This window comes from Sceloporus occidentalis, unplaced genomic scaffold (assembly GCF_023333645.1).
Source record: "Sceloporus occidentalis isolate IW3139 unplaced genomic scaffold, rSceOcc1.0.p SCAF_10, whole genome shotgun sequence".
NCBI lineage: Eukaryota > Metazoa > Chordata > Lepidosauria > Squamata > Phrynosomatidae > Sceloporus > Sceloporus occidentalis.
The window spans coordinates 37,710,808-37,729,796 of record NW_028316990.1 but is presented as its reverse complement, the minus strand read 5'-3'; the positions used below and the strand labels follow the sequence as shown (position 1 = coordinate 37,729,796).

The 18,989-nt window shown below is 46.7% G+C and overlaps 1 protein-coding gene across 3 annotated transcripts in view; it reads right to left on the bottom strand.

Moving 5' to 3' along the window:
- RAI1 (retinoic acid induced 1) overlaps positions 1-18,989 on the bottom strand; it is a 120,505-nt gene that overhangs the window by 75,689 nt on the left and 25,827 nt on the right. For 2 of the 3 annotated variants that reach the window (XR_016282448.1, XM_089539633.1), the window contains exon 2: positions 6,393-6,535. The exons of the other annotated variant lie outside the window; for it this stretch is intronic. The gene's annotated coding sequence lies outside the window, so the exon portion shown is untranslated. The remainder of the gene's footprint in view (positions 1-6,392; positions 6,536-18,989) is intronic. 3 annotated transcript variants of the gene reach the window in all.

Below are 18,989 nucleotides of genomic sequence, written 5' to 3'. Positions count from 1 at the left end.
ACCCTACACTAACCTTGGGTTTCAGGAAAACATGGGGGTTTCCTGGAACTTTGCTAACTCCAGGGCAGAATCAAGAGTTGGAAGAGATCCCAAGGGCCATCCAGTCCAACCCCTTCTGCCATGCAGGAAATCTCAATCAAAGCATCCCCAACAAATGGCCATCCAGTCTCTGTTTAAAGACCTCCAAAGAAGGAGACTCCACTACACTCCAAAGGCATTAACCAATGATTATTTCACCCAAGTTGCCATGCATTGTGGAAACAGAAAGCATCCGCATTGAGGTTTTTCACCCATGCGGACAAGGCTGGAGTCTCGCCCTTCCAAGTCGGTGCAGGTAAAAGCAAATTGCTGCAGCCTTTCTTAGCTGGTCTGTTCTTCCTCATGCATAATATGCCATCTTAGACAACCTCTGACATCACTTGGCTGCATACATTTCTGTTTTTATCTGTGAAACGCTGGAGGGTATGTAATTCTCCAGGGATGCTGGCCTGTCCACATAAAAACCAAGGAAGCCTTGCAAAGGGTGGCTGGCTGGAAGTCCAAAGCCACCAAAGGCGCAGGCAGGCTCCATCACTCTCCCCAGCTGCCTGTTGTCCTTTGACGTCTCTCCAGCCTCATCTCCAAAAAGCTCCAGTAAGGATTCCTTCTGGAAAGGAGAGACGGCTGAGAGCGCTCTGAAGGCCAGGGCTGACACTGTGGATTGATGAATGGCCTACCGCAAATGCTCCCTCGTCCTCTCCATTCCCTGGGCTCATTTCCCTTCAGTGTGCAGCAGAGTGTCTCCCTCCCTCCTTCCTTCCCTCCCTCCTTTTCCCTTCAAACGCTCCCGTCTGCCAGTGGCTGAGCCAGACAGAAAGCAAAATAAATTGGCAAGCCTGGGGATTTTAATGATGATCATTTAAAGAGAGCAGAGGACTGGAGTGGGAGAGTTTGAAACTCCCTTCTGGAGGACAGCTGGAGGCAGGTTGTCCCTTGTGTCGGCATAAGAGGGTTGCCAGGTCTCAGAGCCTGGGCACTTGGCTCTTTAGGGTGAATGTATCACCTTGAAAATGATCCATCCATCCATGCAATAGGATGGCATGGATGCATGCTGCTTTGGGGCCACTATTGCGGACTACAGTTGTGGGGTCTCAGGCTTGACCAACTCTGTCGAGTCCTCAGGGCAAAGGGGAAGAATCTCAGGGTGAGTGCATCACCTTGAAAATGATCCATCTTTCCTTCCTTCCTTCCATTCATAGATACAATAGGCTGCCCCCCTCTGAACAAATCTTGTCAAGATGCGGTTGCCATAAGTCAGAAAAGACTTGAAGGCGCCACCTCCACCACCATGTATTTATTTAATTTATATGCCACCTTTCGTCTACCATGTGCATAGGTGGAATCTCATAATTTGAATCCATTTTTGGTTCATGTTTTAGTCTCTGCAACAGCAGCAAACGAACTGGTTCCATCTTCAACAGGGCATCCCTTCAGAGAATTAAAAACAGCTATCACATCACCTCTCAGTCTTCTCCTCTCCAAGCTGAACATCTCCAGCTAACTCAGACAATCCTCATAGGTCTTGGTGGCTTCTAGACCATTGACCATCTTGGTCGTTCTTCTCTGGACATGTTCCAGCTTGTCAGCAACCGTCTTGAACTGTGGCACCCAGAACTGGTCACGGGATTCCAGTTGACGAATACTGTGTTGGGAATCTCCCATCTCTCCCTCCACAAAAAGCCAGAGACCCCAAATATGACCCACCAAAGTTGCCATTGGTTGACAGGAGATCCCAAGAGGCTTTAAGTTCTTCAATTAGGATCCTCATTAGAAGACTCGGAAACACCATTCTGTCGTCTCGGCACACAACACACAATTTTCCCCCTCCCTCTCTTACTGTCCTTGAAGAAGAAGAAGAAAAGGAAGACAAGAAGGGAGGAAGGTTTGAACGAGGAAAGCCTGCATCTTTAATGCGAGAGTCAGGTCTGCTGAGATTCGGTCTTATTTTGACTTTCATCTCAAAGAGTCCTCTCGGGAATCCATTAAGGCCAATTTAAATCGTCTCTCCGCCTCCGCAGCCTCCCTTCCGAAGTCTCCCTGTCCGTCTTGTACGCTGCTTCACTGGAGAACAACAGCAAACAATGTCATTAAAGGAAGCAACCTCTGCTACTCCCAGGAACAAGGATTTACTTCTCAGATAGCAAAGACTCTGATTTTAATCAGACTCCATATTTTGGAGTCAGGGGGGGATGACTGCCACATTTGACAACTCAGGGTTGGTGCAAAGAAAGAAAGAAAGGTGTATATTTATGGCACAAAAACGAATGTTTGTAATGGCCCCAGTCTTATAAAATGATAACATTTTAGAGTTGGAAGGGGGCACAAGGGTCATGTAGTCCCTTTGCTGCCATGCAAAAATCCACAACTAAAGCATCTCTTATCTGAGAAGTAAATCCTTGTTCCTGAGAGTAGAAGAGGTTGCTTCCTTTAATGACATTGTTTGCTGTTGTTCTCATGGGAAAAGGGATACCCATAGAGCCTTTGCTTAAAGACCTCCAAAGAAAGTCCATCATCCCCCACAAGTCAATCTATTCCACTATCAAATAGCTCTGTAAAAACTTCTTCCTAATGTTTAGTGGAATCATCTTTTGTGTAATTTGAATCCTTTGGTCTGTGTCTCTGGAGTAGGAGAAAGCACACTTGCACTATCTTCTCCAGGGCATCCCTTAGATGTATAAAAATGGCTCTCAGGTCACTTCTCAGTCTCTTCCAAGCTAAATATACCCAGCTCCCTCAGTCGCTCCTCATAAGGCTTGGTTTCCAGACCTTCAATCATCTTGGTCACCCTTCTCTGGACACATTTCTTTCCCATGCGCACCTTTCTGACCCCCAAACATTATTCTTCTGTACCTGCTCCACCCAAATGGAGACAGAAAAGACTGCAGCAACTATAGGCCATAGCATTAATGTCCCATGCATGCAAAATAATACTCACAATACTGCAATCATATATGGAGAGAGAAATCCCAGAGGTGTAAGCAGGGGCCAGGTAAGGAAGAGGCATTAGGGATCACATTGCAAACATATGACGACTAATGGAGCACACCAAGGAATTCCAGAAGAAAATCAGCATTTGTTTGATGGATTATAGCAAAGCCTTTGACTGCATAGATCATGAAAAGCTATGGATTGCTCGCAAATACGTGGAGTGCCATTACGTTTTATAGTCCTGATGTGAAATCTGTACTTAGGACAAGAGGCGATTGTCAGAACAGAATATGGGGAAGCAAAATGGTCTCCAATTGGCAAAGGGGTCAGGCGAGGCACCATCCTATCATCCTATCTGTTCAACTTGAATGCAGAAAATATCATAGGAGTAAGGAACATCAGCAATATAAGATATGCAGACGACACTATACTATTAGCAGAAAAACATCATGGACTTGGAAAAAACTACTATGGAAGGTCAAGGAAGAAAGTGCAAAGGAAGGCTTAACGGTGAACATAAAGGAAACAAAAATAATGACCATGGGGGATATACACAAAAATTCAACCACCGCCTTGAGTCTCTATATTGGGAAAAAGGTGGGATAAAACAAAATAATAATAATAATAATAATAATAATAATAATAATAATAGTGAAAAATTGCTCATACACAGCTAAATAAAATGTATTATGAATCAGGGCTTAGACAAGTTCCTTTGTTGGACTAAAAGCTTCGGAAGGCCCCCAATCACCCATATAATACAATGCAACACAATGAGCATGGTTTTCCCTCATTCATTTTACCAGGGAGTAAGATTCTTAAACATTTTACAGGTGGATAAATGTATAATTGTAGTAGAAGTTGTCAGTTATATGCAGCTGGAATAAAAATACTCTCTGTAGGCATTTCTCCAGCGCAATTCGATGGTATGCTTCCGGCGGAAGTTGACCATAGAGTTGTGCTGGAGGACCTAGAGATTCCTAGAGAGAGTACTTCTCTAGGCATTTGTAGGTCCCCCAGCACAACTCTATGGTCAACATCTGGCAGACGCATACAAGAGAATCATGCTAAAGGGCTTGGAAAATACCTAGAGAGAACACTTTGTCATTAAAGAAATAACATTTCAGATGATATGAAAATTTCGTATTACATGAACGGTCCAAGAACAGACGGAAGGGCAGAAGGATAAGTACCCAACTAAATAATACCACAACCAGGGTCTAGAAAAAATGACCTCTTTTGGACTGCAATGGCCAGAATCTCCCAGTGGCCATGCTGGTTTGGGGATGCTGGGAACTGTAGTCCAAAAGGTTAGCATTTCCCAGTTCTGGGCATAACTATGACTATTCCCCATCTCTGCGTTTTCAGAGTTCGTAGGATAGTGCTCCCCACAGAAACACACACATAGGCACACTCATTCATTCTGGTCCTATTCATCCCCCAAAGAGATCACATGGGCTGGTATTGTCATAAAACCAATTTCCTGCTCACAACAACCTTTTGATGTAAGAAAAGTTGAATTAATTGTATCTGCACTATACACTTTTTAGCAGTTTGATCCTGCTTTAACTGCAATGGCACCTTTCTATGGAAGCCTGGGATCTGTAGTTTGGGGAGGGACTTTGAATATTGTGCCAGACAACTCTAAGGCTGCAATTTAGGGAAGTGCACTACAGAATTCTCTGCCTTGCCACCAAACTACAAATCCCAGGATGTCATGGCAATTAAAGCAGGATCAGACTGGTACTACTGTGCCCTGCAGAAACACACACCTTGGGATCATAAGCAACAGTTTGAACTCAGGTCTGTCACTCCAACTCAGAGGCCTCCATTTCAAGTTTTAAGTGTCTGGAAAGGGATAAATTCAGTGCAAGGGGTAACACAAAGGTACGTTTGGGGTACAGCCATGCTTCTGTTGCAAGAAGATGGAGAACAACAACAGCAACAACTAAGGCATGGTTTGTAGGAGTAATGGAGGAGTTTGCTCCTTTTTTTCAAATGCTTTGTCATTCTTGGGAGTCATCAAATCCATGTGAATGGAAACAATGCATCGGAGGAAGGGAGTCCATGGACCCCTCTTTGCAAAAAACCCCAACAGCACACCTAATCCAAAGTCCGTCCATAACATCACACTGAATCTTTTCTCTTGAAATGGCCTGACCTCCTTGTCGGAAGCCGTTTCTACGCCTATCCTCACGTGCCCCCATGGCTCATTCACCCAGCAACATCTGAGAGGCGCTTCCTTCTGAACGACGCTTGGCTAGCCATAAGATGGCAACATTGGGTTTGTTTGTTTTAATGATCCATGACGCACATTATGCATTCAAGGGGCGTCCGAGGAGCCCACCGGTGCATTTGTGCTGCAACCCACAACCCGTTGCGCTCAGGCGATTCCAACAGAATTGCTCAGGAGTCCAACGCTTTCCCCGGTGGATCCGTGCCACCACACCTGAGCCACACTCCAGACTCACACTCAGCTCACCTACTTGTGAGATGCTGCGTCTCTGGGTAGCAACCCACAAGGGTCTCTCCGAGACCCCTAGAAATCTCCTCCTCCTTTTGCAACAACACTTCAGTGGAGGAGGCAGAGATTTTTCTATCCTTTCCTCAGGGTCACATCTGACAACAGTGTCTCGTTCCCCAAGGTTGGTTTTGTTTCCATGGGAAGGTCTGAAGGGGCGGTTTATTTCTTGGTGGGTTGCCAATTGAGGGGTGGGAGGAGATCACATTGGTCATGGGAAAAAAAGAGAGCAGCAAAGAGACCGTGGAAAGACGGTGGAGCAATGGTGTTTGCTCCAGGGTCTTCCCAAACCCACCATCACCAGAATAAATGCTATCAAAGCAGAAGGATCAGACCCATCCTCTTTGCCTCGAAGAACCCAATGAGGAAAGACGCATCAGTCCCCGGTTCGCATCCAAGCTCCGTCAGGAGGATCAGGATGGAGGCATCGCATCTCTAACTTTGTTACAGGTCTCCTTCCACCATCAAAATAACCATTGCTTTCTCGCTTGCCACCACAGCTTGAGCTGTGCCATGGTTTTTAAGACACAAAGCACCCCCCTCTCTGCCTCCAATAGGAAGAAACAAACTTTGAGGGCATGCACCCAGGGGAGGTGCATGCAACCAGATCTAGGATGCATGCAACTTGTTCAAAGCTTCCCATGAAATCCAGAAACCTTTCCCACACACAAAACCACTCCAAAATGGGAAATTTGGTGCTAGCGAAGGCTAAAGGCAACGGACCTGAGCCTTTCCAGCTCTTTTCTGCCTCCTGTTACAAGCAGAGTGACATGTAGGACTGAAGCAGAAATAGAAAACTACAAGAAAGGAAGGGGGGAAGAGGCAAAGGATGAACGAACGGCTAGAGATCTTCCTGCTGAGGAGACTATCCAAGCATCCAAAAGAGAAAACGGTTCCACCATACCTGCACGCTTGTCTCCGTCCTTTTCCTTCTCCCTCGCGAGTGTTTTCCTTTCTTTCTCTCCTCTGTTCAGCTGGTGCTTTCCCTTCTTCCTTGGGCTTCTTCCTTCGTGTCCTTCCAAGGCAGATGGGTCACCGGTTTAGATCCTTCGGAAGAGGGGTGGGTTGGAAATGTGGAGAGAGGAGGGGTGTTAAAAATAAAACGAAATAGATAGGCGTACAGCACAGTCCTTCCTTCCTTCCCCTTCTGCGCTTGCTTTCTACCTCTCCGCCTGTCTCAGAAAGCCTTTGGAGCTCCTTCAGTAGCCATTATTCATGTGCCACTAGGGGATAGAAGGTAATTAGGAAGAGTCCTCCCCGCAGCATCCAGTCTGAAAATTTAATGCTAGCGGTAAGAGGGGTGGATGTGGTGTGTGCATTGTGTGTGTGTGTGTGTGTGTGTGTGTAGTGGGGGCTGTTTGGTTGGCTGCAGGCTTCTCAAAGCCCCCCAAAGGGGAGGGCAAGACTATAGAGATGGGAATGGTGAGAGAGGGGAAGGATGCAGAGGAGGCAGTGGCTTTTGGATTTGTCTCTCTGGCTGTATGAAGACATCAGGATGTCCAAGGAGACAGAAGAGAGACCGGTGGCAGCAAATGCACTGCCACCAGCATCCTCTCTCTGGTACACACAATCTTGCTCTCGCTCTTCCTCGCTCTTTTCTGTGTTGTTGAGTGGGTGGCAGCCCTGTGCCGGTGTGCGCACGATGGGCGAGCGCCTGTGTTTGTGCCAGGAATAGCAATCAGAAACAAGAGGCGGCAGCCCACGGAGCCGGAAAAAACGCCATTGTGCCAGGGGGAGTTGAGAAAAGCTGCAGACTTCAATAAATAATGGTGTTTTATATATATATATATATATATGGAAGGGGGGGAACAAAGGAAGGAAGGGAAGGAGGGGGAGCAGAATAGATATAAATCCCACCTAAATAATTTTTTATAAAGGGGAGTGGTATAATAATAAGATGAGGGAGAAGTTACTACATAATAATAATAATAATAATAATAATAATAATAGTACAAATCGGAAGAATGAAAAGCGCAGAAGAAGAGAGAGCAGTCAGGTTTCTCTCGCTTTGATTGGTCTGTTTCACCACTAGCATTCTCCTCCCAAAATACAATTGCAGGGGAAATACACACACACACCACACACACAAATCCACACACATCTGCAACACGCACATGCATACAAAGCCGAGGGTCTGGGGCGGATTGGGTGGGCAAGGGGAGGCAACCGTGGGAACTGGAGGGGGCCAGGAGAAGGTTGGATGGGAGGAAGGAGGCATCTCTCGCACCTGGAGCCCTGCTGGCTGCAAGGCAGGTGCAAAGACTGGCCCAGCAGGAAGAGAGCAAGGCGGGGGCGTGCTCAGGCGCCCAGGGCATGGCTGCAAAGGGGAGGCAATGGCTTTCTGGTTCCTCTTTGCACCATGGATGTGTTTGTGGGGAGGGGGAGGAGGGCTGGGAGGAGGGGATGCTAACAAAGAAGGCTGCCTTCTCTCTCCCCCCCCCCCCCCCTTCCATCCCAATATCCAGTCGCCCTTCTCCCGTTGTCATTCTTGTTTGGCTTTGGGTGGTTTTTAGACTAAGGAAAAGGTGCGGGAAAGGTGAGGCCCAGGGACTGGGATTCTCTGGTGCCCAAAGAATTGAGGGTGGAGGGGCACTGGGGGGAGGGATGGGGGGGCTAAAAATGATGGAATGTAATAAGCACCAAAGGATCAATCACTCCATCACCTCAATCAATCCATCAGTTAATTTCCCCTTACTCCCTCCCTCCCTCCCTCCCTTCCATCCTTATTTCCTTTCCCTTCCTTCCTTCCTTCCCTTCCTCTGTTCCTTTCCCTTCCTATCTTCCTTTTCCTCCCTCCCTCCCTCTTCCTCCCTCCCTTCCTTCCTTCTTTCCCCTCTCCTCTTCCTCTTCCTCCTGTCCTTTTTCATTCCTTTCTTTCATCCTTCCTCCCTCCCTCCCTCCCTCCCTCCCTCCCTTCCTTTCCTTCCTCTCCCTCCCTCCCTCCCTCCCTCCCTCTCCTCCACCTTTCCTTCTTTGCAAACCATCTGAGGCTCCCATCCAAGGGCCATCAGCCTGCTCACAGAGGATGATGGGAGTTGTACGCACAAGAATCAGACTGGAGCGGAACCCTGATTTCCTTTATCCACTCCCTTTCCACCACATCTGTTTCGCATCTACAAAACAGCAATCCCCAAAGGAGCAGGTAAATGTAAGCAGGAACACATACCTGCTTACATTTAAAAACCAACCTTGATTTACTTTTAAAATTGCACTTTGGTTTTGCTCAGGACATGCCATTCCTCTGCTGCCTAAAACCATCTGTTTTGCTCTATGTCTGCCTTCTTTCAGTCTCACGTTACCAGGGCCTGCGACCTATTAAAATACAACCCCATGGCAGGGACTTCCACCTCTCTTTGGAGGGTTGGGGCACATTAGAAAGACAAAGGATGTCCACAGATCTATAGAAAGCCTTCTCCCTATTGTGGCTTGTGACCACCGTCCACTAAAAAACAAAGAAGTAGAAGGCAGCCTTCAACTGGAGGGTCTTTCAGTTTTTGAGGCTGCAATTCCCATTATCCCTGGCCACACTGGTATCCACACAAATTGAGGTTGATGGAAACTGGAGCCTGACAACATCTGGAGTGTACCAGGTTTCAAAAGGCTGGGAAAAGGTGTGAGCCAGTGGCCAAGAATGATCCATCAGGCCGAGACAAGTCCAGGTTTGAATTTTCGCTTGGCCACGACAGCTCATGCTGGTGAGATGTGAAAATACTACGTCAATGGTTAACTCCAACCTATTTCTTCCCAGGATGGACATTGTGTAGGTTTCCAGATGTTTGTCATTCTTGTTAGCTGCTCTTGAGTCGACCTCGACTCATGGTGACCCTGTGGATGAGCCTTCTCGGGACTGCAACTCATAAAATTGTAGGATCTTAAGAGTTGGAGGGGAGCACAAGAACCATCTACTAGTCCAACCCTCTTCCATGTTGGAAAACACAACTACCTTACTCCTGAAAGTTGCCCACCCAGAGAATTCATCAGCTCTGGAGACCAGGGTTTGGTTACCTATTCAGCCATGAAACCCACTGGGTGACCATTGGCAAGTCACACACTCTCAGCCTCAAGGGAGAGCAAAGGCATACTTCCCTTGACCATATCTTGTCAAGAAAACCCCATGATAAGGTCCCCTTATGGTCACCATACGTTGGATGCAACTTGAAGGCGCATGACAACAAGAAGTTTGCTTGCAGTCCAATGACATCTGGAGGGTTTCATTTTTCTCATTGCTGGCCCCATGTTTGACAGACAACTTGAAGACACAGACAAAGGCACAACACTTCCAGACCTTTGGTTGAGTCCGCTACCACTCTCCTCTTTAGACCCCTCAGTTTTGCAGGGACAGTCCCCATTAATCCTCTACAGCCCCACTTTTCCAGCTGCTTTCCTTTTCTCTCTTCTCATCCTCAGCTTACTTCCCTTATTGCAAACAGAGTTAAAAAAGTGGACTCAGCTCAGTGGAGGGCAGTGAGGAGATGAGAAGGGGCAAAATCTTGCCCTTCCCAGTTGGCTTGGGCAAAAGCAAACTGCTGCGCAACCTCGCCTAAACTGTATGTCCTTTCTCATAGAATCATAGCGTTGGAAGAGACCACATCCAGCCCAACCCCCTGCCATGCATGTCACCTTTTGACACCTTGGCCAACTTTGATGTTGCTTGGCCACATGAGTTTTCCTATGGGAAATGTTGGTGCTTTTCGTGTCCTTTCCACCCAGGCTGTTGCCCATGAAGGAAAGGAAAGAGGAAGCATTAAACCTCCCATTCACTTTCCAACGCTTTCTCTCTTTGCCCCTTGATGGAAACCGCTTCCTCCGTCTTCCTTCAGCCCCTCCTGGGGTGACCTAGGATGCATTGAGTGGAGCTGCACCTCAATACCGGCCTCTCTCTGTTTCCATGGAAAGAATGAATGGTGACTCCTTCCCGGCGGTTGATTAGAATTCCTTTTATTCAGACAGAGGGCGGTCGAGTGGAGGAGGGGGGAAAGCTTTAATACAGTCCTAATGGAACCCATGGGAAGATTAGGAAGGAAACCTCGAGGCACAGCTGGGGGAAGGCGATGTGGAGGTGGAGGGGTATTTCAAGATGTGTTTCCAGACAGGTTGCTGCTCCCTTCCCTTCCACTGACGCCTACCCCATTTCTTTCCAAAGGATAAAGCCTAAGGCAAGAACCACACAAGAGGGGACAAAAAAATTCGTATTTGGAGGTGCATTGCAAATTCTGTGCGCGCGCGCACACACACACACACACATACACACATGCGCACAGACTTGGTGAAATTTTCACAAATCTCTAGCAATAACTGAAAACTTCATTTGAGGCTTTTGTTGTTGTGTGCCTTCCAGTTGTTTCCGACTTACAGTGACCCCAAGGCGAAACTGTCAGGGGTTTTCTTGGCAAGGTTTTTTTCCTGGGAAGGGCATCCATGGCCATGCTCTGAGGCTGAGAGAGTGTGACTTGGCAAAGGTTACCAGTAGAGACATCCAAAAGGGCAAACCAAGTGACCCAGGGAAGAGCTGTAGGGATGAACGATTTTTAACGTCTCCCTCTCTGCAATGCCTTGCAGCTAAACTCCTGCCTAATAATTCATTCTTGAAGTCCAGTCCCTGGCACAATTCACTTGCCTTCTCTTTCCTTCTGCCCTTTTCCCCTTGCCAAGAAACATATTTCTTTCACAAACTGCAGAAACTTACTCAGGGGCTGAACCATTAAGGATGATGGGTGACGCAATGGAGATGTCACCAAATGGGGCAACCAGATCTCAAGAGGGACAGCTCCCCATTCTTGGGGAGCATACAGTCTGCCTTTCCTGGCAAAGGTGGTGATGGTGGTGTTTAGACAAAGAATCAAAGGGAAAAGGAGAGGCAGGAGTAACAAGGGGAATAGGTGAAGAAGGCGGTCGATAAGGCGTTAAACTTGATTTCCACTGGGGACTCTTAAGGCATCGGTCCAAAGGGCTGAGTGGAAGAGGCGGAGATGGAGAAGGGATTCGGAAGAAGGAGGAGAGCAAATGAACGAGAGAAAGAGAGAGAGATGCAGATGGAAGGATGGATTCATTTAAAGCAGTCCTACTCTAAGTGGTGATCCAGGGACTGGTGCCAGTCCATGTGCCATCGTTGGCTTGTCCCTGGAGCATTTCTGGGGGGGGGGGGGGGATAAATCACTTTAGCCAACAGGAACCAGTGTGAGAAAGCCAACTGGTGTACTGGTTGGCACGTCAGACCACGGCTACATCCGCACTGCAGAAATAATCCAGTTTGACGCCTCTTAAACTGCCATGGTTCAATGCTATGGAATTCTTGGAGACTCTGGTGCCACCACAAACTATAAACCTCAGGGATTCCACAGCACTGAGCCATGGCAGTTAAAGTGGTGTCAGACTGGGTTTTTTCTGCAGTGTGGTTGCAGCCCACAATTCTGGAGACCAGGGTTCACTTCCCTGCTCAGCCATAACTTTGGGTGCATCACACACTTTCAGCCCCAGAAAACCCTGGCATAGGTTCACCTTAGGGTCACCATGCAAAAGTTAAAAGGCAGTTAAACCACCTTAGAATTAAAACTAGTAAAAAACATAAACCATGAAACAAAACCAGCCACAAATAAAAATCCAGCCCCATTATACAAGGGCCTGATACAGACAGCCAAAATAAAGCTGCTTCGAGTCACTTTGGAGGTATGGTGTTTCAATATTACATGCGTCCTAAGAGTCCAGAAGCTGCACCAAAACCACGATCCAGTCCTAAGGACTGGAGTGCAGCTTTGGTGCAACTTCCAGACTCTTAGGACGCATGCATCATTGAAACACCATACCTCCAAAGTGACCCGAAGCAGCTTTATTTTGGCCTGTCTGTATAGGGCCAAGGTCTGTTTCTCTAATAAAGCAATTCTCAAAGGCCTGCTGGAGCAAAAAGATTTTCATTTGCCTATGGAAAGATAGCAAAGGGGGCGCTGGTCTAGCCTCTCTGGGAAAGGAGTTGCAGATCCTGGGAGCAGCCACCAAAAAGGTCCCCATCCCCTGCCTTCCCACCAGATGTGGGACATAAAGAATTGCCTTTCCAAAAGATCTCCAAACGCCTTCCCTTGCCACTGCCATGCAACCCTGGAAAAAGTGCAATTGATGATGTCTGCAATGCATCGCCTGTTGGATGCCCACCTCTCAGGGATGCTTTAGCAGTGGATTCCTGCCACGGATTAGTTGACCTTTGCAGTCCCTTCCAACCCTACGGTTCTATGATTACGGCCTCAGTTGGGATTCTAAGATGGCACATCAATTCTGCAGGATTTGCTCTGCAAAATAAAAGGCACAGCTTCTTTCTTTTCTCCCCCAAAGTCTCTGTTGCGCTTGTCAGTTCTCCTGGCGATTTTTCATGTGTGGCTAAGCAACATCAGAGTGTGGTCAAGACAGCAACATTTATTAATGAGCAAGAGCTCTCTGTGACAGCCCTTCAGCTTTTTAAAGAGTGCAAACATGTCACCCTTGTCATCCCTTCACCAGGCTGAACATGCCCACCTCCCACAACCATCAGAGTGTTGTGACCACGATGGCAAAAGTTATTAATGATGAAGACATATACAAACTAGGAGAGGAGGCTGTGGCAGCTTGCTTTTGCCTGAGCCCATTGGGAAGGGAAAGATTCTGCTTCCTCCTCTCCTCTTTCCACTGCTTAACTAATTGACCCTCTGTATCCATGGATTATTTATCCATGGATTCAACCATTCGTGGCTTGAAAATGTTCAAAAATATACAGTGACCCCTTCATTTGCGCGGCCTTGGAATTTGCTCCCTCGCTTCTGTGTGAGCGGCAAATGGAGGGGGAACATAATGGGGCATGTGTCTGTGGCACACACCTGTGCGCACCCTCGAGCACATGGCTATGGCCTATGGGGCTTGAATATCAGCAAGTTTCTGGTTTCATGGAGAGGTCTAGAATGGATCCCCCACAAAAACGGAGGGTCTGACTCTGTGTGTGTGTGTGTGTGTGTGTGTGTGTGTGTGTGTGTGTTCCAAAAAGCAAACCTTGATCTTGCCATTTTATATAAGCGACCCCAGTTGACTATGCCATTGTGTTTAATTGGGCTTGAGCATCCATGGATTTTGGTATTTTGGATTTTGACACTGGAGCCAAATCCCAACAGATACCAAGGGCTCACTGCACAAACTACTTTCCCACATTGGACTGAGTTTGTAGCAACTAAAATAAACTGAGGACAAAAGGGGAAGAGGGGACAAGGAGAGAGCAACCAGGACATCTGGAAAAGTGGGAAGACAGAGGATTAACTGGGATTATGAAATGTTGGCAGGTGTGTGATGGAAGCGGCTGCCACTCTGGCCCAGGTGTGCCCAAGATGGTGCCCTCTTCTGCCCTCTTCCTCCTGCTCTCCCCTCCACCATCCTCTCTTACGCAGGGACCATTTGCCATGACAACAAGGTCCTTTTTGCTCTTCTCGCCATCTGTTCCATCTTGGGCACAGGGAACGCAGATGATGACGGCGCTTTCGCTTTGGCCTGGCATGGACTTTTCTGGCCCCACGCCAATGACAGCGCACTGGAACATCAGCGACAGAAGCAGCTTTAGATTTCTGACAGGCTTTGAAGACCTTGGCCTCCAACTTGCTACTTAATGGTCCTTGTTTTTTCACTTTCCTCTTCCTCTTCTCAGTTTCCTCCTTGTTTAATTTCCGCAACAGATGCAACCATGTCCAGCGTACATGCCGCCATTTTAGATTTACCCCTCTCAAGGCATTTCCTTGCCCAAAGTGACCCTGTTTTACTTTATGTATTAAGGTATTGCTATCCCATATGCTCAGGTCAGTATACGGCTAAAACAGTACCATAGGTATCTGCTGAGGTTTCGTTCCAGGACTCTCAGTGAATACCAAAATCCATGGATGCTCAAGTCCCATTAAATACAATGGCATAATAAATGGTATCCTTTATATAAAACAGAAACATCAAGGTTTGCTTTTTGGAATGTACATACATACATACATATATCCATGGATAAAGAATCTGTAGATATATATATAATATCCATGGATAAAGAATCTGTAGATACAGAACGCCGACTGTACATAAACAGTTAAAACAGTTTCTGGACCACAAATAAAAGAATTTAAACAGGATAAAAACACATTTAATACATCTCCTGGTGAATAGGGCTGAGACACGTGAAACCATGTACATGTATGCTGAAAAAGGAATAAGAATAAGCCAGCGTGAAGGCTGGCGAAGATGACTGTACCTTCAATGGTTGTGTAGAAGAAGGAATTTCAGCAAGGGTTGCTTGTTGCCTAGTTGAATAGCCAGCAGCCCCTGCTGAAATCCTCTCTTCTGTTGTTGTTGAGTGCTTTCAAATCATTTCTGACTTGTGGTGACCCTATCGTGGGGTTTCCTTGGCAAGATTTATTCAGAGGAGGTTTGCCTTTGCCTTCCTCTGAGGATGAAAGAGTGTGACTTGGCCAAGGGCACCCAGTGGGTTTCCATGGCCAAGCTGGGATTCAAACCCTGGTCTCTATTGTGTCTGAAAAACTGACCATGGAAACGCGAGAGGAAAGGGAAGAAATGGTAAAAAAAAAAACTCCGCAGAAATATGGAATCCATTTATAATCCAAGTTTTGGATTTAACAACCGTTCGAGGTCCACCATGAACATACAGGACTTCTTGGCACAATTGCTGTTGTGTGCCTTCAATGCATTACCAACTTATGGCGACCTTAAGGCGAACCTATCACAGGGTTTTCTTGGCATGATTCTTGACACTTTTTGTTAAAAAATACCATATTTCATAGAGTCATAGAAGGGGCATCAAAGGGCATCAAGGGGTTTAGTAACAGAACAAAATCCATGGATGATGCTCAAATCCCATTAAATACAATGGCATAGCACAATGGTGTCCCTTATATAAAATGGCAAAATCAAGGTTTGCTATTTGGAATGTATACTTTAAAATCAGTGAATAAGGAGGGCTGACTGTAGTAGCTTGTTCTTTCTTCCCATCCTTGCTTTGGCCTTAAGAGAGAAGGAAGCAGGATGCCAAATTGAGCATCAACCGTGTCTCCAAAAGCGTGCCTTCCTTATTTTTAATCCGCTCTTCTCTCTACCCCTACGACCGACTGGAGAGTCTGCTTTTCCCCTTCCAATGGGAGAGGCGCAAAAGGGTTTTGCCTCTTTTATTCTGTGCACGGCGCATGGAGCAATTAGTAAGGACCTGCAAAGCAGAGCACGCAGCAGAAGAGAGGATGGGATCCATCAAAGGGAAGAAGGAAGGCCCATTGGGGAGCCTGGAGTGGGGGATGAGTGGGAAGGAGGAGACCGCCAGAAAGAGATGCGATTGGAGAGGGAAAACGGAGAAAGAGGGGTTGGTAAACACACATATACACAACACACACACACACACACACACCAGCCATGATGGCCATAAAGCTCTTGAAACAGCAGCCAGAGCACCTTCTGCGATGCACAGAATGAAAAAGGGCCCTCGGCATCTCCCTCCTTGTTTCCATTCTCATCAAGGAACCCGCCATTAATAGCAATAGCAATATAGCAAGTACACTTGTCCCTCCATATTCACTAGGCTTAGGGGCCCAAGACCCCCGTGAATATGGAAAAGCCACAAATAACAAAATTGCCATGTTTTTTACCTGAAAGGACACCTGTCTAAGAATCTCTAGGTCCTCCAGTGCAACTCTGTGGACAACACTGGCCATAGAACTGCGCTGGAGGAGCTCCAAAGGCCTAGTAGAGCATCCTCTCTAGGAATCTCTAGGTCTTTCAGTGCAACTTTTAGTTTGACCATAGAGTTGCACTAGAGGACCTAGATATTCCTAGAGAGAACATATTAATCAAACCTGTGAACAATCAAATCTGCAAATATGGAGGAATGAGTGTACATTTCTATACCACTTAATAGTGAACTCAGTTCTCCTTAAGCAGTTTACAATGTGTAAGCCACTTGCCCCCAACTCTGAACTCCTTCAATGTTCTTCTGCCCCAAATTGCAATTTTTGCCTCCAAATTAGGCACAAACTTGTGAAAACACAGAAAATGCCTTTAGCCCACCCCCACAAGCATCCCAGAGCCCTCTAGGACCCCCAAATGAATGTGTTTCCTTCCTCAGGCCCTCTCAAAATGGCCACAGGAAGAGGCGTGCTGAAGTCCTGCGGCCATTTTGAGAAGAAGTGCAAAGGAAAACAGATGTATCGCTGTCTATGGGAGTATGTGGCTTGCAGAGATGGTCTGACGGTCAGCCACCCCTGTCATAAACGGAAATTACAAGGGAAGAATACAGCAGCCATTTTGGTACAGTCCCCACATCTGCAAGCGCTGACCCCAATGTACAGACCAAGCTTCTCCCCAAAACCCTGTGTTGCTTGGCAACAAGCGATAAAAAAGATGGAAAGCAGGCCTTCTTCGCTCTGTGTGTATGCCTTTCCCTTTTCAGAAGTGCCTTTGATGCGCAACCGCCGCCTTTGAGGCAGCTTGAACATCATACGGAAGCGTCAGCATGCGCATGTGCTCGCTTTAACATTTCCAGAAGCTTATTAGTACTTTTCAGCCAACTCCGTCAGACTCCACCCCACTCCAAATGAAGACAAATGGACTCGAATCCGAAGCTCGGTGATTCAGGGGAGCATAGAAGACCCCCAAAAGTCCTCACTGTACCCCCTCCTTGACTGGATCCAACCTGTCCAAACTTCTGGCTGCTACATTCATGGCGTGAAGCGCCTAAAACATGCCTTCCTCCCAAATTTCTGGAATTATCCATCTGCTTCTAGAAGCCCATATATCAATGCGTAGCCTCCCATTCTACATCTAATTCTTTTGGCCAACGAAAGTGACGTCCGTGACAGGCTAAATGAAGCCAGCGGGGAAAGGAGCTGCCATGGCGTGTCTTGAGCGTCTAGCGGTTGGGTTGAATCTCCATATGCTGCTTTCTACGGCATCTGTATAGAATTGCACATGGAAAAGCCATATGGCCTTTATTTTCGGGGAAGGGTCTCTCTTTCAACCCCCTCACCCAATCTTGCATTCCAATTCTGCACCATGGAAAGAGAAGACCCAAAAGTGTGCTGCCTTTGAATACGAGGCGTGATTATAGATTTGGATTTGCAATTGCTAGGTCCCTGCCCAAACATAGGTGAGCATCGGAGTGAAAGCAACACTGGTGTGTTAATAAATGCAAACAATAAAATGGGGGAGGGAGGGTTGAAAGGAAAGAAGGCTGGCGAATAATCTCCCAAATGATTATATTATCATTATTTATTTGCTACATTTTCATCGCATCTATCTTTCTCGGATGCCTCCTATGTGGAGTGAATACTGCTATGCTCACTCCAGCGCCGCTATGCGAGGAGCTTTACGGATGAGCAGAGATTCAAGCCCAGATTACAGGAGCAGAATAAGAGCCTTGCCGGATCGGATCAAGGAGCTCATCTCTGGCGCAGTATCCTGGTTTCATATAGCCAGATGCCCACAGAAACCCACATCATGTGCCCGAAAGGTATCCAGAATGATACCAAGGCCAGGAACAAGAGATAAAAATGGATAAAACATGCTTTGGAAACAAGATTTATTTTAAAAACACATGCATACACGAACAAAAGTATCCAAGGATGCATCTACACTGTGGAAATAAAGCAGTTTGGCACCACTCTAATGGCCATGGCTCCATCCCACACAATCCTGAGATCTGTAGTTTGTGGAGGCATCAGCTCTCTTCGGCAGAGAAGGCAAAAGATGGTGCAATACTGCAAATCCCAGGCTTCTATAGGATGGAGCCATGGTGGATAAAGTGGTGTCAAACTGCATTATTTCTACGGTGTAGATGCACTCCTGATTTTAAGGACCAAAGGACATAGGAACAGTGTCTGTTTACTCGCCTACATTGAAGATCAAAAGAAAAATGGAGTCAACCTGACTTTTTAAAAGAAGGGATTTGACTTCCAAAGGGCTACTTCTACAGAGAAAGGTCTGTCATGTCTGCTCAGGAACCTGGCCTTTCAGCATGGGGTCATGCAACAGGGCTACGGTCGAAGATCTCAGGTTCAATACATTTACAGTTGACCCTCCACATTTGCGGCTTTGCCTTTTGCGGCTTTGATTCATATGTTCTCTCTTGGAACTCCAGAGAAATTTTGCTGGAAGTTGACCCTAGAGTTGCGATGAAGGAGCTAGAAATAAATAAGATGATTAATATGGCACAGCGAGTGTTACTGTTTGTGGCATCTTGTTCAGAAGCTGATTCTGAGATTAGATTGCAGGTTCCATGTTGAGTGTGCATGGATAGGCATGAGATATCTAGGAATAGATATGAATTGCATTCTGTTTGCATTTTGACTTCCCGAATTTGCACTTTCTGTATCAATATGCAAACTGGAACGAAGTTATCCTTCAAGATTCACACTTCATACAATCTGTTGTTGCTGCGTGTGCACCTTCAAGTCGTCCCCCATTTATGGCGACCCAAAGGCAACCTTAACACAGGGTTTTCTGGGGCTGAGAATGTGTG